Below are 26,732 nucleotides of genomic sequence, written 5' to 3'. Positions count from 1 at the left end.
TGGGCTCCGCGGCGGAGATCGTAATACAATTACGTGTCGCTATTTACGGTTATAATACGTACTTGGATAAAATAAATATATATAAACGCGCGAGTTTCGATACAAATAGTACACATTTTATAGAGCTTTTATAAAAGAAACGCTGGTTTTCATTTCCACCCGCGCCGAGATAAATATGGGATCAAAATTCTAAACCCTAATCCGGCGTGTGTATACATAATGCTGTTCACCTATATATACGGAACAAAAGTCAGTATATATATATGATATACGATATCAGGGGCGGCTAAACTTTTTTTGATTAGGATATACTGAGAATATATTTTTGTCTGAGAATAGACTAACGTAAAAAAATCATTTTTTTATTTTTCAGCCTTTATGACTAATATCAATAAATAAAATATATACTATTATATAAAAAATAAAATTAAAGTGTAAAGTTATCTAAAAATGAGTGTTTCACATTCAATTTTTAAATAATTTAACATGATAGAAGCGTTGGCCAATTATTGATTATCTATAGGGAATAGTAGCCAGTTGCTAAACGATGATTCTGCTCTAGATGATCATCAGAAGTGTAGCTCGGTGTTCATCTTTTATGACTTTGATGTGAGAAAATACTATTATACACAAACAGGTTAATCCGAAATATTGTGTACGGTAACTGTATAATATAATATCTACTAAATGTTTAATAATAAGTTCTTCTAACAAAGTGTGGGGGTGGGGATGAGATCTGATTAAAATCGTCCAAGATCGACCGTTTAGCCGCCCCTGAATTAAATAATATATAGTTATCGGACAGTATGATAATATGATATATACGTATCATATTATACTCTGCACTATATATGGAATAGGCAATAGGAAACACTTATTTCGGTTTACCTTATTATTCGCGTCCGTGATGTGTACAATAATATAATGTACAACGTCGATTGTTTGACTTTCTCTTCGTTTGGCTCACAACTATATATTCTTATTATATATATACGTTGGATATCGCATCGTCAGCACATATTATACCTATTATACCTATGGTATACCGCTGCTGCTGCAACGTCGGAAACCTTTTGTGCGTTTATTATTATAATATATTATTATTATGCGCGATGCGTTTTAAGTCGCGATATTTTTTCCTTGGTATATGTCCACGAAATTTATTTTTTTGAACGTCGATTGTGTTTAGCCCCTCCCTCCCTCTTTCTTCTCACCGCCGTCACCGATCATCGTCGGTGTAACCCATTAATATTAGATCGATCTATACGCGTTGACATATTATCGTCATCGTGATGGATAAATGTGGTGTTCGAGATCGAATATTTACGTTTTGGCATGAGTAACGTGTAAACCAAAATGGTTGTCGAAATTGATTTCTAAAACCCCACATCAACTACATTGCACACGTGCAAAGTGCGCGTGTTTCTTTCTAATCGAATAATATTTCTTTACGTGAATCAAACATCACAAATCATAGGCGTAATGCTGCTTTCGCTGCACCTGACAATTTTGGATTTAGTGAGCTGGTAGATATTTATTTCATATTTGAAAGGTATACATAGAGTGAATAATTTTAAACATATTGAGTTTATAATTAAATTAAAACATAAATGTTCAATGTTATTCAAATGAAAAATGATAATACTATTTTATCAATACAAGTCTAAAAAAATAAAAATATATGCGGGTATTATTGAAGAAATTCGACGTACACACCAGATTACAGTCTACAGATACAGAGACAACCACAATGACAATAGCACATTAACCATTTGTGTTTATAATATGAACTTATAAAATATTAAATGTTTACACAGTGGTGCTAAACAGAATCCGGGGGGGAGGCTATATAAAGGAAATAAGTGGGTTGCTTATTGTTCTTTAGGGCCGGTTAAAAATGTATGCTGCACCCAACACAAAACCCTGCGCACGCCTATGTCACAAATTATTCGATTCTATATGAAAACAATTATTATTAATAATCTAATTGTCCAAACAGAATGTCCTGCCATCGACCTGAGTAGCCAAGTAGGTGCCTACTTATATTCACTGCATGTGTATGACCTACTGAGTTAAAATACATAAACATCGACAATTTTATCACATTAAAATATTAAATATTAAACTCGTCGATTTATAAATATGTAGGTACTTATATGAAATACACACACGAAATCGTGATATCAAATACCCCAAAACTTTATCACCTACATAGCTATAATTTGTATAGAAATCTACTATTTACATATAATAACATATAAATGTTAAAGTTAATCAAATGACACGATAAAATTTCTATATTTATGTAGGTATACGCAGACGTAATTGTATGACCTTTATTTAAAAACAATTAGATAAACAAACCATATGCGATTATAAATGGCCTACTTATTAGATGATAATTTATATGATTAATTTCTGAACTATTATTAACACATTGTACGTTTTGAAAACGTTCGTTACGATTTTACGATAAACACTATAGGTATAGTTTAATTGAGACGTCAGTTGCTTTGTTTGTAAATTTCACCTTAATAATTAGCATAACTTACTCTAAACGCTTTATATATAGTTGCTAAATATTTTAGTAACAATTCCCTTAGGTAAGTAGTATAATAATATAATACCTATATATTATACTGTAAACTGAATTGTCTTCAAACCGTTTTACGCGTCGCATCGTATGAGAACTTTCGGTATATCTATCATGTAATAACAGCAGTGATTTTAACGTGATATTATAATAATGTAAATTTATTCTATTATGATTAACGAGTTAAAATATTTAGGTAAAACAGTTAGAATATAGTTTGGGAAATAAAATAATGTAATCTAGTTTTTTTTAAACTAAAAAAACATTAAAAAAATACGCGTTTGACAGATGTAACTGTTTAAATAATCATAGAAGAAGAAAAAATCGTATTTGAAGTTATTTCGATTAAATTGAGTATTGTTGCTAACATGTCACTCTTCCGTTGATAAAATATAGGTAACTGTTGTTTATTTTTTTATCGTCATTTGTCGTGGCTCGTGACTAGTGCTATTTTTCCCGAAAAATATCTATAGGTATACCTACATATCGTATAAAATATATACCATGTAAAAATATAATATAAATGTTACAATAAGGTTTATGTAAGTTTTTTGTGTACTTCGTAAAAAAATAACTTGTTATTAAATTTTAATACGTAACGTATTCATTTTGTTTCGCATAAAAAACGTGTTCATTATTTATATTGACTATAAAAAAAAAAATAATAAACCTTAAATGTCAAACATACTTATTATAGGTATTTAAAAAAAAAAAATTGAATTCCCGGCAATGCATGAACCAATATGTGTGTACACGACGTGTGTGTGTGTGTGTGTAACTGTGTAACAGTCTGAAAACAAATAACCTTATAAGTTATAATACATATTATTATATTGTGTTACGAATTATTACGATCTCAGTAACGCACGAACGATATGGTTTTATATTCGAAATAATGTACAATATATAATTATAATATAGATACGTTACCAAGTACAGCTATAACGTCGTTATTTCCGTATCAATAATTATTGTGGAAGAAACTCTGTGGACGCGTGATTTTCGTATTCTATACATTTAAACAGTTCAATTGTTTTAATCTCCTTCTTCCACATTGTATATAATTACAATATATTAACGAAACGAAATCGAAACGTGAAAGTGTCGCTCGTATTCCATCCTATAAATCTTCTAACATAATACATTAATACCGTTAAGCTGCGCTGCGTGTATTGGCACGAGCAATAGACATTTAAAATGGGGATGATTCTGAAAAACATAAATTACGATTCACGGGTGGCAAATTATTTTTTGCATTTTATATATATATATATTTCTGTTTATACTCTTTAAAATATATATATACTATATAAGTACCTAAATATAAAATTATAATAAAAAAAAAATGGGAAAGTCGCTCTGATTTAATGTAGAAGCTGTCGAGTGTACCTCGTCATTGACTAGGTAACTGTAATGGGTGTCGAGACTTAAATTTGAATTCAATGATAAATCGTTGCCATACGAAAAACGATTCTGAGCGGCGACGGTTTGCAGTCACCAGTCTATGTTTCAATGGTCAATTTATTATATTATAATTATATTGCTACTAAAGTAATTTATTTTTATATTAGTTATTAGGGCCAAGGGGGTAAGTAGAATTATTTTTTGTCAAAAACAAATCGCATATAATATTATATAGTACCTATTTAATAATAATAATAATAATAATAATAATAATAATTAATAAGCGCAGTTATAATATTACTATAGCTGTTATTAAACTTATAATAATTAGAAAACAAACATTTTATCACGAATTAATCGAAATAAAAGCTACATCATTTCAAATATACAATATGATTTAACATGACAAAGGCCAAACTTAGAATTATTGTTGTAAAACCAATACATAATTCAACGCGACAACTTTTTGTTTCTCATGTGCGCCATAATCTTGAATACGGACATACGGTCCATTCGATGCACATTCATTGCAGGCACATCTGTAGCGGAATAATATTATTATATTTGCGAGTTATACACAATTGAACAGTTCAAAACACGCACTTTGCAGGCCATATGGTATACGGTTGCGTTGTTAACCATATACGGTTATAACAATAATAAATAGTATTATTTAATATACGATGCATATTTTATTATAATAGTATAAATTAAAATGCGATCCAACCAAATTATGTACACAATTTTATAATACAAATCCACGTGATATGCCGTGGACCGCAAAACATCGCGTTCGGTAGGACTGGATCTTATAATAAAATTTATGAAATTTATGCAAAACGTACACTGAACATATACGCTGTGGTGTTCGTTGGCAATCATATTTATAGGAATACACTATAATATTATATGTGTGCGTGAAATTAAAAAAAATGTATATACTTATAACATGTAAGTATTTCTCCCGCAACTCTCGAACGAAAAGTCGAATTTGTCATAATTATATTAATAAATTACGATTTTATACAATTAATTGGGTACCAATATAATATAATACACCTTCTGTATATACCCATATCAGCATGTGCCTACCGCGAACTAGTGTGTGAACCCTTCTCCTGTGAATAATAATTTATTAACTTGGTATGAGATTCAGTTTATAACGATTTTAATTTCGTTTTACATAATTTTACATATCATTTTCAATGATTTTTAATACGCTTGTATTGAATAGGAATTCGTATTTTTTTCACAATAATTTCCAATTAAATAAATTACCTATCGAACAAGTGTTCATCTTAAAACATGTTATACTTGTAATATTATTACTTATTTGTGAGAACAGTTTATAAAAATTCGGTTCCCATTAGATAAAATCAGTCAAATATTAATATATTCATTATGGAATCAATGAGGCATTAAGAAAACGCGCGTTGTGTTGTCTCAGCCTTACTAACGCATAACATAGGTAGGTATACAATTTTGAAAAACCTTTTTACTCTGTTAATTTTGATATTTGAGTGAATTTACTTATCATAAAAATATTTAAAAGCAAGAATATTACTATCCTTTATCGTAGGTGAGACAGTATAGTTATGATAGTTTTAAAATTTAAAATTTTTATTACGGAGTGTTCAACACGTGTGGGTTGATACGATATCCACGAAACGGAAACGTCTACTGCCGCATGTACCTAAAAAATTAGTCCCAATTTCGGCTGAAGTTCTATTTAGTCGCTACAAATCGGGTCTAAAACTTAACCACAGAATAATCATTGTTGCACCCATAAATCTGCAATTTTATACTTTATACAATATTGATAAGTTTTATGTTTATCTATTTTTATTTTTAAATATCCGAACACGGACAATACAATAGTACACGATAATTAATGTATGCAACACATATTACGTATTATAATTTGGAATTCTGCCTAATTAGTATAATATTACACTCGTCTTCGCGACGGCTCCCCTCAGACATACGCGCTACGCGTCGATAAGACATGGTTTTGTACGGTAGCTACGATTCGAATTTAATGGATGTTTCCCTGTCGACCCTCACGATAATATTACATACGATGAGTGGGCAGGCAGGCAGGTGGGTATCTACAGAGGGACTCGCCGATGAATTTTGGCATTTGAATAAATGCATATAAGTTACAATTCGGGCGATCGTGTTCGGTGAATCACCCTGTAGGTACATTAACGTTTGCACAAACCACTTGAAGTAAAATACATGAACGCGATACCCCTCGTTATCAATCTTAATTTCCTCATGGAGGATTGTATTGTTATTATACCATTGTATATATTATGTATTTATGTATATCTACTTGCGAGTTGCGTTAAATACGCATTTATATATATATATATAAATATACCTTTATATTATATATTATATATACAAATATATAGCTGCTGCGATTGCGACAGAAAAAGAAAGAGCTTTACATTCCGTCAGAACATTATGGCGGACGACCATCGGCCACGATTTAATATTCAAGGACGTTCCAGGAATAGCACTACCGTGGCACTTCATTTAAATGATTATTCCTCGATAAACATAATATTACTTCAAAGTCTGAACGCCGTATACGATTGAATTTACCAAGCAAAACCGTGGAATGTAACTCAGAATGTATAACTATCCGGTAGGTATCATGCATTGGTCAAATGCGACGTTCGTCTAAAGTTTTGTGCGGTGTTTTGATAACACGAATTATTTACAAATTCGAACACGACATTTAATGTCATCATAGGCGTATGGTACGTCGTAAAATTAAGTTTGTTTGAAACATGCGCTGTTGCAGTATTCGATTACGACTTAAATCCATAGAATATATATTATATCTAAAACGACGCACTGATATATCGTCGTAAAATAAGAATTTAAAATATTTTCCATAAAACCCAAAGTCCTAACCTGGTGTAATGTTGCTGAGTAGGTTCGATAAACTAAACATGATATTTATTATATGCATATATTATACAGTTAATAAAACCGTTTTAACCATTACTGTTGTTCATAAATTATTATAACGATAAAACGTTTATGGATAAGTTTATTAGACCGATTGATACAAAATATATAATCGTTAACGCAATAACATATTATTAAGTATTTCTTTATCTGTTTCAGGTGATGAAGACTAATTTCTCTTATACGTATTTATGTATCCAGCTTCAAACTATCTAGTTTCCAATGGTTACAATTGTATTTTAGAGGTCAGTCAATATTTTATTACACCGCTGTATTATATTTAAATAATTATGTATAGTATATTATTATAATAATATATTATATTATCATATTATTATGTGACGTTTTAAATACAAATTTTTATAACTGTTAAACAAAGCAAACCAACATTATTATTATATTTCCTGTTTATCGCTTTATCAATGGTTGAATGGTCTCTAGTCTTTCATTCGATTACCTATTAACGAAATACGAACATATTATTGTATATAATACGTATAATATAAACATAAAAAAAATTTATACTGTGACGAAATGTTGCTATTTGCAATTAAAACTGACCTTAAGGTAATAATGGGATTCAACTACATTTTTTTACTACACTATTTTCCTATAAATAATAAAGAATAGGTAATGGTTTGAACTAGATCTTGACGTGACGTCTCTGTGAGCCGACAACCGGTTTGAAATGATAATTAAAAATAGAAAAAAAAATCGCATTGCTAATCGGGATGGAAAAAAATGTGATCTTCGTTCTTTTCTAAATTTCTCCAATTTTTCCTAAGCTAGGATTTTTTTGTAATTAATTTACCTCGCTAAAATATTGTCTCCAGGATGCGATGTATATGTATTATTATAGTCTAGTGTACGTACAATTTTCGATGAATAGTGAAATCATCGTCCGACGAAGGTTATAGATTATATACCAACCGACGTTTTATCCGTTGGCGGTGTTGATTGAATATGACATGTCGTTCATGTGCGTATAATAATTTGATGGGAAAATTACATTTTTCGATCGTTTTCCCAGTGATTTGACTACATTAAACAATAACAGCAGCTGATAAATTAAAATGTATACAAAGCGTATTTACTTGTACTGTAGCTTTTTCGGCGTTGAGAGGATGATGGAGCCCAATTATTGTTATCTCTCTCTAACCCGCGCTTGACATGGCGAATTCGTGTTCAGCAGAACCGACCTCCTGTTGTTAGCTTGAGTATTTTAGTGAATATTCCTATTATCAAACTTAAAGTTGAGAACTCGATCTGGTTTTGTGCGTTGTCTCTTTTTATGCGAGTTATGAAGTGTACCTATGTAAAATATTATATTAAAATGTAAATTATATAAATTAATAAATATATAAATATCGTTCATAATATTTAAGGTATCGCAGAAAAATTGTAATATCGTAGGAAAATATGCCAACGTCGTAAGACAAAGTTTAACTTTGATAATGGGTAAATTCGTTCTATAATACTAAAGCTGACAACACAAAGTTCGCTCCGCTGAACGAAAATAAGCTGTGTTGCAGCGCGTGGGTCTGAGAGAAAAAACAATAAATATAGTGAGCTGACATAATCTTAAAATTTAATATTAATTGAGTAGGACTATAACCTGTATTAGGCTGATATACATACTTAAGTAGTGGGAATCTAGAAAATACCGTTGTTCCGTCCGTCAGTGTTCGATAGGACAAAAAAACTTTAAAACCGTTGAATATAGGATAAAATTAAGAGAAAAGAGAAAAAAACTCAGACATTATTATAAAATGACATCGCATTGTTGAAACTAGATTTACTTTAATGGTATACATAAAAAATAAACTAGGCACAGTGTAGGCGTATATAATATATATATATACACTGTGGTATAAATATAGTGGTCACGAATATTTCTATTACGATTTCGTGCTCATAATATTATGTATATGTATATTTTTGTATAGGTAGTGAAACCTCTGTGATATTATGGCGAACATCGACCAACTCAAAAAGAATGTCCATTATCAAGAGTTTTACGTTATCCGGAGCTAGGGGTTTTTCATTGTCTGTTCGTAGGCGTGTTGCGTGTATATAATATAATATTTACGAAAGTGTAAAAGCATTGGTCACTTACTGTATATTATATTGTATGTACGATGTACCTATATATATATAATATACATGGTAAATTATATAATTTAGATTGTAATAATTGAAAAAAAATCTTAACCCCCACATATAAATATATAGGTACAATACAGAACATTTTCTTTAAAAAGAAATTAGTTTTATACAATATAAATAATCAATTTTAACAGTAAATCAAAACATTTTATTCACAATATTATAATAAATAATTACTAATTAATGATAAATAATAATACAATCTACGTACTGATTTCAAATTAGACACTTTAATATATATATATAATTTGAAAGCACGTAGCTGGTATTATAATAAAGAGTTGCAGTAATTGAAATTTAAAACTTATGTAGCCACGTAGATGAGGTTAAAAAAATAATACGTGTATATATATATAATAGTTATATGAAACTGAATTATACCAATAGTTATTATTAAATACATTCTCAATTTTAATTTAAGAGATGATTAATAACCATGATTAAACTACTATTAGGAGGTTCCTTTATAGTTATCCTATGCTACGTACTGCTGCTGCATTAAATAATGAGATAAGACCACAACAAAATAATGTGTATATAAAAAATACAACATATTGATTGACAACGAACATTATATTTTATTATTGTTGGTCCGTTGTTCGAGTTTCAGTACGTTTATTATGTTTCCGACCAAATATAATAAAAATATATTAGGTACCTACCTATACGAACGAAATGATGAAATTCGTATTTGTTCGTGTCCGATGTCAAGGAGAAATACTCTTGTTCTGTGTCCATGCCTATTTTATATATCATTCAGGCCGTGGTAAATAGAGAGCTGCATATCTCGTGTAGGTACCTATACACAGGTATACTTATGTTTGACGATAACATTGTTTGGACCATCACTAAGCGTATGCAAGAAACCATAAATTAAACAATAGAACGCACGAAATTGGCGTACGGCTTGAAGGACTTGTGCACCCGTTTACGAACGCTCGAGTAGAATAGGAGCGGACAGAAACAAAAATTAGAACGCAGCTGTACAATAATAATAATAATATATGATTGAAGGGCACCCTTTTATGGGAAAAACGGATGCGTGTAAAAATACCGATGCCGACCGCAACACTTAAAACGCCGTTCATCATAATAGTAATTAGTCGTAATTATTACTAATTTTCAAAGCAAAATATTAATTGCACGAAAAAGGGTACTTATATAGTTACGTCCTCGAATATAGATGGCCGATTTTTTCTCCTCGTCGTTTTGCGCACGCGCTTTGCCGCATCAGCTCGGCCGATTCACACGATTCATACTTACAATTTGTCGTCCCGAGTACGATCACCTGCAGTGGCAGATTATGCCGACGACGGGATTTCGGGACATTTTCCGCGGTGGGTAGCAGCTGGTAGCGGGAAGCGGGTTGTTCGTACAAAATAATAATTAGAGGCATTATTCCTGTTTATGATAGCTGCAGGGAAAAACATTGTTGAATAATATTGATGTTGAAAACGTCATAATTGACAATGGAAGTGATTTATTATATAAAACAAAAACCATGTACTTTTTTAAATTAAATTAAATTTTCTGTTTTCATTTAATGCAAAATATGAATAGTTAGTTCGATGTTTAGTAATTAATAATTATGCAAATATCGAGGGCAACATGTTATATTAACTAAGCATGCCCAATATACCTTAAAAAATCATTTAATATCTTATTCAGGACGAAACAAATTTGAGAAAAATATTTTTCCCGGGCCGAATTTTTTCCATAATCCGTCACTGACGTATTGACGTGTCACGGCTGCACGACCGAAAACGAATTAGATTGTTTCCACTCGGCTCCGTCGCCGAAATATTAGACGCAGTACGTACCTATATGGCTATATAGACGTGGGCAGGTAGGAGCTAACATCTACCTACATAATATTGTATATAGGCAATTTTTTACCGTACGTACTATAACTGCCGAGGCTGCGAAAAAAAACGAAAAAATTACCTCACGGGCGCTTATTTATAAAATATTATAATGCGGTACGGTACCTACGATACAATACACGTGTTCGGCATTATGTTCACATTATAATATTATTATTTGTTCGACGGTCTTTGCTGTTTTTTCGGTATATTATATATTATTATCATTATAATATTTGTTGTTGTTGGAATTGGTTTTTTTTCTTTTTTTTAATCCTATCGGTAACCATTGTCGTTATACTGTAATTTTATATTGTACCTACCATGCAGCACACCGCTATAATAATATTATGTATATTATCCGTGAAAAAGAAAATGATTTATGCAATTTTATTGAAAAGGTAGAATGCCGTTCGCTATAGTATTCATCGCGAAATAAAAGAAATAGATTTTGAGAACGATAATAAAATTATAAAACCATGTTATTGGCACGATTACTTTTTTTTTTTATTTGTTATCAAATCAAATCACGTTTGATTTTCTTAAAATACCAAAATTTTCTACAAGCCCACGAGTGAGAGTGTCTTAATAATATTTTATATTTGGAAAAAATGTCTAATCACAAATAAGTAGGCGATAGCGTTGTATACCTACATATATATGATATTCTATTGAACATGTTTTTGCAGAAATTTACTTTTAAAAAAAAAACACTATCTAAATAATATGATTTGAAAATTAATTAGACGACCATTGCTGATTATAAACCAGTGATTGAGGGTGCTGGTTTTACTCAATTTGTACTGCCACTTTCTTTTATCAGATTCTGTAATAAATGATATTAAATTAAAAATATTATTAATTTATAGCACTTACATCGGATTGGTTGATTAAAGTAAAGACGATAGGTACTAATTTATTTAATGGAATAATAAATGTAAAGATATATTAAATTATTATACCTACCGACTTTAGAATTTATAACTTTATATTTATCCAGTTGCATGTATCCCACGTACATTATTAATTATATTATCACTCAGTCTTCTGGACAAAAACTGTATATTATAATAAAATAGAAATTCTCGGTAAAAACTGGCTCTCCTTTTGAATTTAAATTAGGAAGTAATTAGACTTAATCTGTAGGTAGAAAAAATAACTTTTAAGACGTTAAATATTAAAGGTATAGCACTATATAGCTATAGTGTTATTTTAAAACCGAGAAAAAACTTACAAGATAATAAATTTGTGTTAATGATTCGTACGCGGAAAAATTATAAACTCTAATATTAAATAATTATATATATATATACATTTATACGTATGTCCTATACTGAAGTGTCAAGTATAGCGAATAGTTGACTCGCCCATTTACACAACATAATATTTTTACGCGAGTGATATACCTTTAATGGCACGCCAACTGTATACTTATGATAAACTTACAGACTTATTTTTATTTTCTAAATGCGGAAGTCTTCGTCTCGAAAACACCTTTCGTCCGGGCCGACTCTTCGACAAGCTCCCTTTACATTATTCGTGCACACAGTTTTCACTGTTACTCACTGTTCGCACAGCATATACATATATAAGTATTGCTGAATTGCTCATATAGATATGCACATGGATAATACGCGCGCGATATAGTCACGAGAAGTTTTTTGTTCTGTACCCTATGATATTATATCACGATAACATCGCCACGTCCGAGAGAAACTTTTCGGATCATTAATAACACAACGTATATTTTTCCACGGAATAGCACAATATAATAATATAATATTGTATACCTACCGTATTTTATCGATGTAGACGCATATAATAATAATAAAATATAAATGCAGCGGCGCATAATATTATAAAGGAAACGCGTTTGCATAATACGTACCTATATACGTGGTACATGTGATATACGCGGACAAGAGTTCAAATGAAATAAAAGTAAAATCTACACAGCTCGAGATGTGGACAGGTGTGTGAGGGAGGTGGAGGAGGGATCATTGAGTTCTGATGAAAATTTCAATATAATAATAAATTAACGTTTGAGTAAATAAATAGAGCGTGTGCAGCAATAACGATAGTTCTTACAAGTTTTTCTGCTTATTTTGTACTTAAGATTGATCATTTGCCTCACGAATACGATTCAGTAGTAGGTACTCCAGTCCCCTGGGTTGTCCTCTCAGGCTGGCAGAAAAGTTGAAGCTTATGTAAGATTTCTTCGTGAGCTATTAAAATTTGATATTGCAGACTGCCCTCGCCACTATAAAGTGTCTCGATCCCATCAATTTACTCTCGTGTGACCTCTCCTTTTCTCATCCCCGTAGCGTTTAGCCATTTACTATGCTATGAACAGTATGAACCAAACTCTTGTAAGGGTGATTTGTGTATTTCCAACAGGGATTCATAATTTTTGATGAATTAATACAGTTATACCAACTGTAGGTTGTAAATGTAATCACTGTAAATGTAATCACAAATTATTAATTTGTTAAACGTCTCGCATATTTTTTTAATTGTATGCGTTATTATTGAATTATTGTAAATGATACTAAGGTATACTTTTAATAAAACGTTTATGTCTTTGGCAGAAACAGATATTTTTGAAAATAAGTTAATATGAGAGAGCGCATTGTGTCTATGTAGGAGACTCCATCGGTTTTCTGCCGCGGTTAAATTGTGATCGGTGACTATATTTTCTTTCGATTTACATTTGTGTCGATACGTTTCGATAGTATTTGCGGTGAAATAATAATAATACTCTATTATATTATCATTTAACGAGGCGACTGGGCGAGAATAACAATCGATAGTGTAATCGATATATATTATTATGTATATCAGAAGCAGGCGTGTTTGCAGTCCTCGCGGGAGGCGTGCGTGTTATTATTGCGCCATCGTCCATCGTTATCCGTTTATGCATTTTTCCTCTCCTCTTTTCGCCTGCAGCTGTACACCGTACTACTACTACTACTACTTCAACGCTGGGAGGCCGCCAATGTCAGGATAATGATGGTAATAATAATACGACGACCGCGACGATGGATGGAGATGAAACTAAAAAAAAATTACTCATTCACCGCAGTGGTCGAACGGACGCTTCAGTCTGTAATATACGTATGGGCATAGCCGGTATTACTACCCGAAAAAAAACCACTCTCTCTTTCACCCGGTAATCGTGAACTTGAAAAAGAAAGTGCGTGTAGATCGCGCCCCCGGAGGCGATAGCGTTGCTGCCGCGGCGCCCAAAGGCATTTTGGGTAGGTATTTCACTTCGATTCGGCCGTCCGTCACGTAGGTACCTACCGCCGCCACAGCGGTGTACCTTTATAATATATATTTATATTTTACACGTGTGTGTGCATATCGCACGCGCATTAATTATACGACCTGTGTATAATATTTCAAGTACACTGCAGATTTTCACGACTCGCGAAACGGTAAATAAATGTATGATGAGCCGGCGCGCCGCGGCGGCGTGTGCAATGGGCAATCGCTATTACTTATTACTAATTATAATACCTATGTACGTACCGAGTATACGATTCGGACGCTGATACCTTCTATAGTTCTATATCGTAATGCAAAAGACTGAAAGTCTGAAAAAAGCCCTTAAAGTTTTTTTTTAAAAATTGTTTATAAGATACCAATATTTTACCTATGTGGCTAGAAAACAAGGTATCTACTTTTTAGATTATTATTTAAATAAACTTTACTAGGTCTAGGTACAAGTAGGTATATATTATAGTAAGTTAGTAAATATTTTAAGATTTGATTTTCTGTGTCACATATTGTATATTTTGAGTCAACATATTAAATAATGTTGATTTTTACTTCTATAGATATAGATATACTTCTACTTCTCAAAATTACTTTTATAAAATAAATATTTTTGCTATTTGTTATCCGAGATGCATATATTGGTTTAAATGTCTCTTTATGTTTTCAAGTTTCCTATCTATAAAATGACCATTTGTCAAAATATAAAAAAATAAATGCTACCTCAAAACACTAGAGACTGCGATTTAGAGGTAACCGATGGGGGATTAGAGCACACACCCACATCATATGTACAGGTTTTTTCTAAAATAGACAATCAAATAAGGTATACCTATTGAATATATTGTTATCTTTGTTTTCGAATGCTGGATTATGCGTGTGATTGATTCGTTGTTTGAAATTGTTGTCAAAATTCGTATTTAATAAAATATGATAAAAAGTAAAAAAAAAATTTCACTCGTAGGTATGTTCCGACAATCACACATATATTATGTCTGGTATAATACCTATGTGCGCAGTTTGTATGATATATAATATAGCGGGATCGACTGCAGTTCAAAAGTTTTTGAAATTTCTTGATATAACGGATAAACGGGTTTTGTGCGTTTTAACACATCTGCAGCATGAGCTGAACCGCGGGCACTATATGGTATATAGGTATACGTTATCGATATGTATGGTAGCCCGTGGGCCCCGCGGTGTTGGACCTTTCGCTTTCTATCGGTTTTGACACCGTACATAGGTGCATACGTTGGAGAGATTTATAATAATTATATTAACCGTACACGTCGCTTTGTTTACAACGGGCTATTATGCGAATTTACCGATACATGTGAAGATTTTAATGACTCCGAAAATCGAGACGGATTAACGGTTGTCTTAGCACACACTTCGAACGATTATCTTTTCGATTTACATACCTCCGCCGTCGTCTGTAAAGACGGACGGTAAAATGCACAGACTCGGCTAGATGTGATTTAACTCAGACACCTGTGCGATGCGATATATTATAATATGTACCTACATCCACACTTTTAAACGACGAAAATTAATATGAACAATTAATCACACGCAAATACTGCACGAACGCAATGTAACATTATATTTTAGTATAGGCTATTAGGCTGCTATTATTAAAGTGCATACTATAAATTACAATAATATACGACTACGAAGAATGATTTATTTTTTTCAGTAACATCAATTTTTACTGAAGATGCCACCATATAATATATTAATTGAAGTGCGTAAATATGCTCTCGAGAAGTGTACATTTCTAATACTGAAGTGAAAACAATTAAAATAAATATTAATTATTATAATAATTGAGAACTTTTAAATATAAATAGGTATATGTGATACCTAACTATGTATGCATAGAAAATAGTTACGTAATTCTTTGACTACAAATGTAATTATAACAAAACGAAACAACAAAAAAAGCTATAGACTTTTTTCACACCTTAAAACGATTAAAAACAAAACAATAATGTTACACAACACATTTAAAATACACAACGATAAGAAGTTGTAATTATTATTTTTGTGAAAACAGTATTATAACAAAACGGTCAAAGTTAAAAACAAAAGCGAAATTGTTTTAACAAAGTTAAAACGTGGAGACTGATGTAAACACTAGGTAATAGAAATTATTCATAACGAATGAATGCTATACCTATATAGAAAGTCATGATTGTTCGAACTGTTCTCAACTCCAGTGAAGTACACGTTTGTTTTCTATACAACAATTTTTAAAAACGTCATTATCTTAGAATTATTACTTAGATTACTGACTTTAACTCAGAGATAAATAATATAAGTATTTATTGATAAGGAATTTCCTATAATTAAGAGGCAGTTATAATTACTTTGTTTTAAATCAAATCCTTGTCGGCCATCGGGTCATGGCTGTTTGATAATTGTTTTAGACAATTTTATACTTTTTATGTCAACCAAACGAAACCAATTTTTTTTTGCAATATGCATAAAATATAATAATTTATTATTTATAACATAAATACAAACACATTTTAACATTCAATGAAACGATGGAATTCTTATATATGGTTGTATTTTATAGGTATTATTTTCATTTGTTATAGGTACATACACTCACATTTCTAACTAGATATAATAACCTAAAATAATTGTAAATGCCGCACCCAATTCCTAAACCTAACCTAACCGATCTCGCCAATTCCTTAAACCACAGGTATATATTGTATTTGTAAGTAAAATGTAAATTAAACGCATGTATTATACGACCATATACAAAAAAAAATAAATAATGGTTAGCTTATGACACGCATCGTTCGATTAGAAATCGCCTGGTAAGCATTACAGAGCGTCACTCACAACGGCGATTTATGATAATAAATATTTAATTTAATTTAGTTGATCGCGGCACTAATGTGATTATGGACATGATTTCACCCTCAGATAATAAAATGTTCAATCTTTATCACGGTCAAATACAATATGAAGCGGCGTAGGCATATAACGCCCGTATGATGATCTTTATATAAATGTATAATCAAAAAAGTTTCTCAATAATAATTGTTTATTATAGGTATTACTATGGCTAGTGTTCACAGTGGCATGGCGTCATTAGATCTAAATGATCCTGGAACTTTGAAAAAACAAAATCTCATGTGGGTGTGGGTTGATGGTTGCCCACATTCCATTTTTTTTATGCACTTTAATTTATATGCTATAGTATAGGCTATAGTATAGACACAAAGTACTGTATTGTTTAGTGCATAGTATTGTACTTATAATATTATGATGAAAGTTTAAAATAAACGATTCGCTTCGCCTCTATAGTACTTAAATAGTAAATACCACTGACCACGCAACTGAATTTTCACAGTACCTATACAGGATGATTCGTTTAAATGTATACTCATTATTTCGAAAGTTATAATTTTGTTATTTCATATCAACATTTCTGAAAAAATTATATTTTTACCATTTTTAAGTTTTTATTTCTTTGAATGACATCATACTTTTTTAATTTCATATCCCAAAGCCAAATATCAAATAATATACATGGTGTTATTCGAAAAAAGTAAAAACTTAAAAATGATAACGAAGAAAAATAGTCAAAAATCTTATGAATAATGACATTAAATTATAAAAAAAAATATTTTCAAAAAAGTTAAAACTTTTTGAAATAATAATTGTATAGTAGTAACATAAATGGATCACCTGGTATAGTTAATGTTTTGCATAAACCTATACAAAAAAAATACATTACACCTGGGTTAAACGCGTGGTGCAGGTGGAACATAAAATATATTAACCGTTGCGTTCTAGAAAAGAGCTCGCCTCTTACTGGAAAACGCGTCTTAAACCAGCCCATAAGTAAACATATTTCGATAATGATATCGTGTCGGAAAAGTGTTTTGAAATCAATTGGTTATGCCACGATATTCATGAGTCATGAAACACGCGCGTTGTGTGCTCTATATAATGCCTACGTACATAATATTATTATTATTATAATAAATAATGATCATTATTATAAAAGTCCATTAGTCGAGAGTTTGTTTGATTCGACTCTCGTTTATTAATAATGACTACCGTTTTGTATATTCTTTATAGGCGCGCTGCAGCAGTACGCGTATTCATATAAACATACTTAGGTGTGGAATAATCTCTGGGAAATGCATAGAACATAATATAGTGTACATTATGTAGGAAGAAAGTCATATTGAAAGAATCGTTATTCTATTGTGTATCGATTACATGTGCGTAATTGCGTGCGTATGCTTTGATTCGTCCGAGGCGACTATAATGCTGTACACTCTCTCAATAAGCACACAATAATAATTATATTATGTGCCCCCCCGTTACTCTAATCTAACTATTATATATTGTTCTCGTTTCCTGACAAATGGCACCGTGATATAATTAACAACCACGGTATCGTGGTATCGTTTACCATTAATGCGTCCGAATTATCTGCTGCTGTATAAGCGCGGTCAAAGTCTCGCAACCGCATAATACACACATGGACATGGCTTCAGTGCGCTCTGTTAATTTCAAAAAGATTTTCTCATTCAGATAGGTATAGGTACCGTTTCGAACGCACATCTCGCGGCCAATTCCGTCTAATGTCGAAATCGTCAAATGTTCGTGTTTTTTTACATTATACATTTATACCTAATAATATTACGGTATAGGCATCATGTGAAGTGATGTATTCAATGCGATCAAATGCAGCTGTTATAACAGGGGTATAGAATAAAATTCACCACTTAAGAGTTTAATGATGATGAGAAAATAAAATGCCTTCAAACTATATTTAAAATAAAAGTCGTCAGAAATGTATATGCGTACATACCTATATCAGGTATAGTAAAAAGGTCCGTATCCTTAAAGTCTTCAGTCGCGCTTGTTTTAATATTATTAAAATCGATGTTTTGTAAATTTAGTTTTTGACATAGTTAGAGTGCGAGGATTTCCTCAACCGTTAATCGTTATGTATAGGGACCAAATCCAACCGCCTTATTAAAAAATTCTACACACTATTATAATGTTATTGGCGTGAGATTTAATTTTTTAACGTCTTTATTTCGACGTCTAAAACACGCGTACGTGACACGTGTAAGACATGTGCGTGAACAGTATATTATAGAGTATATAATAATATATATATAGATAGATATAGGTGTATAGAAATATATCGTTTGCCCGACGATCTCTCGTTTTACCGCACAACCATTCGAGTTTCTGTATGATATTATATCCTGGATGTATCCTAGAACCCACAACAAATTTGGTTTCGTCAGAGGAAAACCGTTTATAATATACCTACTTGTACACCATAATATTACCTTGGGTGGGATTGGTCAATATAATATTCGTGTGGCCACGCGGTTTCCGCGTTCACTGAATGCTCGCCGTGGCTTAGTTGTATCACGCGAAATTTCACACGGACCGCAATTTACGAGTGTTTAAAATCGGCATTTATCGGTGTAATATATTATCGGACACGCCGCTTAAGAAAATGTTCGTGTGTGTGTGTGTGTAAAATCGACCCGCGATCGTTTGGTTAGTTTCGATACAATAATTATAATGCACTGCGCACCACCAATATATTATTATAAGCGTATAGATAGATAGGTACACCTACCAATATGCGAGTATAGGCGCACGCCGCAAATTATTATAATAGCGTAAACGGAAAGCGAATGATTTCTAATAAAAAATTAATTTTTTATCGACGGCGGTGTTTCGATGCCTAATTATGATTATTGCACTGAAAGCACCCGTTTATACAGGGACGAGTGGTGTAAACAAACGACGAACTCGTCCGTCCTCGGACCCGTGATTTCAGTCTCAAATTTCATTTCAGTTTCAATTTTATGAGGCCAATCCTCTCCCCAGGCCAATAATAGTTAAAAATTCCCTTATTTTTATTAAAGCATTTTCTTGTTAAAATTAGACATAACTATATTACATACCAATCTATATAATATTATAAAAGTGAAACGGGAATTATGCTCGTAAACTATGCAAGTATCGATTAACACCTCTATTAAATATGCTAATTATGGATAAAATTGGAAGGGGGTGCAGACTCTGGTCTCACCACCCACACCTCCAAACGGCGCACCCGTAGGGGATCTATCGTCTGGATCGTCGGCGAAAACCGATTGTGCCACTTACAGTATGTACAATTATATACGAGCGTATATAGATCGGAAAATCCAATATAATCACAGTGGGCGAATGTTCGTATCGATGTCCGCGATGTCCAAATCACGGCGCGAGAGCACTTATATAAAAATAAACCGCAGAGTGCGGCTGTCGCCTCACATTATATATATATACCTACGATTTATCGATTTGCGGTCGTCTCTATATTATACGGAACGAGCAGGATATAATATTATATTATGTATTATATTACGATAACTATATGGTACATATATTATAGTCGAATCCCGGACGGCAGCACGCGTATTAAAATTTATATGCGTACGAACGACAATTATACGTATATACTATATGGGTACTATATAATATTAGGTACCTACATATATATTATATATCCTCGGGCCGTGCAATGTTATTTCGATTAGAGCTTGCGGGCTGATACATATTGTGTTCATATGCGCGTGTGTGTACCTATGTGTGTGCGCTCATATAGTGTGTTTATGTGTATAGGTACCAATGTCGTTCAAATCTTTTGTAATGAGTGATCGAACGGCGCAGACTTTTGAAACCATTCGGTTGTACAGCTGACCATTCGAACGGGTCAAGGTTTGCCATATGGCACATATAATATGAGGTTGATTTTTTTTTTAAATTTGTTCTAGTCATTTAGAAAATGGAATAATTCTTAGTAATACGTCATAGACTATTATTTCTTCTGAACTTTGCATAAATGTGAATTGGACTGACACGTGACTGCTCGTAAAATAAAATATAGGTCAACTTCATGAAGCGAAATATTTTTGTAAAAATGTTAGACTAAAAATGTCACCGTTCCACTCTGTAACTCTTATGTAAAATTAAAAACTATTTGATGGATATTCTTAAAGTGGAATTGATTAAAATGTAGAATATAGAGATCATTATTGTTAGGTATAAAACTTGAAATTAAGTTAAAAAAAAAAAAATTTAGGTTTAATATACATGAAACATTTTGACAACGAATACATTTCACCTAGTCGAAGCAAAGTGGTTTAAAATTTAAATAATTTACACTCGTATCGACATACTTAGAATCGAACTGTAAAGTTACGCACGTATAAAGTGATGGGAATGTATGGGATACCCGATACACACATCATGATATACAGCAGACAATATATTCTAAGGTTTACTCTGGTAAGGGGTACCTAGTGGGGTCATTTTTAAAAATAAACAAATACATTTTATAACTTAAATAGATATGAGAATTATGGGATTGAAAATAATATATGATTATTTTATTCTAACTATTCGTAAGTCAATTGCATTTTTGGTATTCCACTGCCCAATTTGGACTCTACTACCCGTTGGAATAATGCCCATATTAACCATAACACATAGGAGTATATACTTATATCGTTCAGTGTACCATGATGAATAATGATATCGTATATGTTGCTAACGTGTAATCTATGACCCATAGGTCATGGGTATACAGGCGATAGACATCAATGTATTATAATGAAGTTCACAAAAAATATGATGTCCGGGAGGACCACCGAACCAATAACATTATAATATATTATCGAGAAAAAATAAGTGTTTATATCCTACGCAGGATTATTGTATACGAATAACGTTTGAATAACAAACAGATAACACCGTATATGTGTGCGGCTTAATTATATATATATAAATAAAATATAATAAATATATACTTATGGTACACGAGTTGTATAGGTGCTCACTGCTCATCATCGCGACCACGATTGGGCCCCGTTACGATAATACTATTATAATAATGTATCATTTTATATATAATTATTATTATTATTATTGCATATGCGCTAGACGATTTTATTTACATTTTTCGTCCATTTCATCGGCACATAAAAATACGCTTTAAGTATACCGTAGGTCGTCACCGGTGTGTCAAGTACAATATTGCAAACGCCAATGACCATTGTCGAGTCGCCGACGAGATAGCGTTGTATTTACTATTGCTGCAGACGATGCGCAGCGTATAAATACGGACGTTAAAATATACAACCGTATAGGTACCTCTGTACATTATACTTACATCGTAGAAAGCCAATAAAAAGCGGCTCGGCGGTGTCTTTCGAAATTGTGTTTGGGATTTTCAAATGGGATTTCTCTCGCACGTGTGTGTGTGTGTGTGTGCAGTTTGTCTATAGCTCATCTTATACTCGCATATTATTATACAGCCGAAGAGGCTGCAGAAAACGCCGCCGACGATGATCCGTCGATATTGAGCACACCGCACGCGACCGACGTCTATTTATTATGGGATGACGCATCTAAAATGTCGCAGGTGCCTATGGGTATTGTGTTTCCGTATAAAGGAGGGAAAATGAAATTAACAAAACGCATAAATCGTAAGACACACAAAAGCGCGCATTATCATACGTGCTGTTTGTCTCGTATAATATAATGTACGATTCGAAATATTCCATATATTATAATTTACCTATACATAACCTATAAGGCGGAAATTTTTTCACACGTGAAAAAAATGTACGGTCGATGGATGAAAAAAAAAATAAAAATATATATTACGAAAAAGGAGACGAAGTTTCTCACGTTAAGACAGTGTATACTGCAGGCGTTATGTATTATAGCCCAGCTGTTTAGGTATGTCGCTGCGGTGCTGCACCGTTATGCATTTTAAAAATCGACCAGCCTATATTATTTTGCACTATACGGTGTAATATTACATAGGCACGCCGTGAGGATTTGATTCGTGTTGTCTAGTTGTTGGCATATTATTATTAACGTTAAAACTGAAAAATGATCCCACGATTAAAACACTTGAAATTAAAATAATGAACGTTGAAAGATTAATATTTGTGGGCATAATAATGTTGCGACTTTAAATATAGGTGAAGACTTACACCCTGGGAACGTTTAAGACGTATAATATAAATCAAAATGTTAACAGAATACAATATAATATATTATAATATGCACTACTTGCGATATACAATAATTATCAAATATAGAATATGATAGGCTTGTAGTGCGGGTTAGTGGCACACACACACTGCATATTTATGTATATAATTACTGAAGTGTCTTTTAGTTTTTTTCATCATCACACTATTTCTATTGTTTCGATTTTATCGCTAACATATTTTGGGCGAAAGTCTATATCCTCCTGCAGCAGGTGTAGTTGTATATGACCACTTGCATCGGGCGTGCCGTCCTCCAACTGTCGAGTCTCGAGTGCTCTCGGGTTCATTGTTGGTGCTGAAAACCGAACCACTTAAAAAAAAGACAGATTTTAAACCATTGAATTCAACCATAGCACACACGTACATCATTATACACACATAATACATATACCTATATTTGCCGATGCAGAGGACCTACTAACCGCGGTAACGTGCATTCCGACCGCAAAGAGACGAAGATTCCTTGACCCCCGTGGATTAAAATACACGCGGGCGTAATGAGTATATTTGTTGTAGAGAACTGAGAAGATACATATAAGTATATAATATATAATATAATACTGTATACCTACACTCAAATTAGAAAGGGTTCAAGACCGACTGCAAGACCACGTGTGTTTACTTATAAGATTTTCCAAACCGTATACGATGATAAAATATAATATTATGTGTAATGTACCAAGTTGTTAGGTATGTGTCAACAAATGACTATAGTAGTTCGGTAGGTATATATCGGCGGGCCAAGTATAACCAAAAAGTATATAGGTACTCATTTTGACATCATTTCAACTGAAATCTACCGTCAATTGGAACAAATCAAATATCAAATTGCTCATCAGACTAATAAAATGTCTCGATTTCACAAAGAAGATTAAAATAATTTTCCTTACAGTATATATATGGTATTAGGTTATATATACCTACTCGCATGTATCTGCTGTTTGAAACAAAAATTACGCTAACGTTTATTTATATTTTTTATGCTACCAACGCGTAACGCCATCATAGCTATTGTTAAACGTCTGAATTCGATTTTAAACAAAGAAATTTACATTTTTAATTCCCGAAACAACATAAAATACCTACTGCCCACTGCCCACATATTATAGTATATTATTATTGATATTGTCAAGAAAATATACGAAGTAATGTAACGCGCACGCATTCCCGGCTACGATATCTACCTATATTAGATTACCTATACTGAAAAGTTATGCAGACTGTCGTTGAACTCGGTTTCTTGTAATATTCGTGATGTCGACAGTCCACCGCAGCATTCTAAAACCCGATCCTCTTACATCAGTACACGTAACCGTGATAATGTATATGATAATAATACATATAATATAGGTAAAATTGCTTCGATGCGGTATTACAGAATCTGGACATCCGATATAATATATTATTTTAATGGTGATAATAAAATAGCATGATACGCGCGACGCACTGTAAAAAGAAATATAATCACGAGACGGTTATTTTTGGAAACGATATACCTAGGCTATTAAAGTAGAAAAACTATTAAAGTAATTGTACGTTATTTAATTTGAATTAAAGCCAATGCTGCGGAAATATACCTAGTATATTATATTATATTATAAATAATAATATGATTTTTTTTATTTTACTTTTAATAGCCAATAGGTATAATGTATGCACATAAATATATACAAGTATACTATATATAGTCTAAACTATGAGAGATTTTCATCCGAATAATGTGTATATTTTACATAATAATGTAATAATATATATTCGTTTGTAATTCACCGAACAATTTTTTAAAAATTTTTTTTACGTCTGACGTTAAGAAGTCTAATCTTACGCGCTCAGTCATCCGCATAATTCGTAGGCACTGCACATATTGTTACGTGTGATGATTTATATTATGTATATTATGCCTGTAATATATTATAATTGTTCGTTTCAGCGTGCGATCTTAGCCGATAATATTTTATTATGCGACGTACGGCGACGTCATACTGAGAAAACAATAATAAAACAATAACGTTTAATTTCTAAATAACAACTCGAGGTAATAAAATAATCACATTTTTAATAACGCGGGTTTATATATTGTATATATATAGAAGTACCTACCTAACATATAACTGATACCGGCACGACGTAATAATTTTTAATAAAAACGTACATTGAAAACGTTTTATAGCTCACGAACAATATTCGATTGACAAAACGGCGCATTGATTAGAAAAAATCAAAAAATTCCTTCACAGCATAATATTATATATAATCACCTATAGGTAATCTAAAACTCTAAGCTATAGACATAATAATATTATATATATGTGTGTGTGCATGTGTGTGTGCATAACAAATTATTTCATCAACCGCGAAATAGATAATATCGTGAAAGGGCATCTCGAAAACGATGATTGGATTTAAGATTTCAATGGAATAGATTGTTCGTTTTTATTGTTATACCTATTATTTAGTTGTACGACACGAAATGTTTAAAATTTATTTGTCGCGTTCTTAAGACAAATATATTATGTATAACCAATTAAAACAACAAATAGATTGCATATAGGAGCAGCAGATCGTACAAACGTTGTAGATTGCCAGATCAAAGCCACTATACCTACCTCAATATTATATTTTACCTATATACCAGGGGTGGCCAAACCGCGGCTCGCGTCATAGACTTTTGCGGCTCGCATCTTATTGTAACATTTTTAAAAAAAATTTTTAAACATGAATTTATGTATTTGAAAAAGTATAATATTTTATTAAATTACAGTGTATAGAAAAAAATTTGTAAAAATAAAGTGTTCTTGATATCATTTTTCTTTATTTTCTTATTTGTTGCGTGTTTATTTTGCTTGTAAGCTTTTTAAAATCAGGACTATATGTTGTTAACGCAGTCCTTAATAATTCAGTTAAATGATCATCCGTTAATGTTGATCGATGTTTAGATTTAATCAGTTTCATGGTTGAGTATAAAGACTCGCAAGAATATGTTGTTGCAAAAATCGATATTAACTTTTGAGCGCAAAGAGTAATTTTTGGATATTTAATAACAGGCACACGTTTCCAAAATTCCAACAAAGAATGACAACTGTATTTGAACTGCTTTAGTTCTTCGTCTTCCAATAATTCCAAGAGTTTGTGATAGTTGGGATTGACAGATGAGACAAAATGGTTTACTGTTTCGTTCTATGAAAAAGAACTCTTCTTCCCATTGTAATTTGAATTCTCTGTGTTCTTCTTCATACTTCCGTTTCTTAGACATAATAATTATTTTATTAATGTTGTGTTGTTACACGCACGACGTCAAAAAGCACTATGAAGACATAATATCCATTATCCATG

General features: G+C 32.0%; 1 protein-coding gene across 2 annotated transcripts in view; it reads left to right on the top strand.

Moving 5' to 3' along the window:
• Positions 1–26,732, top strand: part of LOC132951927 (uncharacterized) — a 104,328-nt gene that overhangs the window by 39,534 nt on the left and 38,062 nt on the right. Inside the window, exon 2 of one of the 2 annotated variants that reach the window (XM_061023993.1) lies at positions 7,139–7,224. The exons of the other annotated variant lie outside the window; for it this stretch is intronic. The gene's annotated coding sequence lies outside the window, so the exon portion shown is untranslated. The remainder of the gene's footprint in view (positions 1–7,138; positions 7,225–26,732) is intronic. 2 annotated transcript variants of the gene reach the window in all.

This window comes from Metopolophium dirhodum, chromosome 9 (genome assembly GCF_019925205.1).
Source record: "Metopolophium dirhodum isolate CAU chromosome 9, ASM1992520v1, whole genome shotgun sequence".
Lineage (NCBI taxonomy): Eukaryota > Metazoa > Arthropoda > Insecta > Hemiptera > Aphididae > Metopolophium > Metopolophium dirhodum.
Note: the sequence above shows the minus strand (reverse complement) of the source record. Positions and strands in the feature narration are given on the sequence as shown.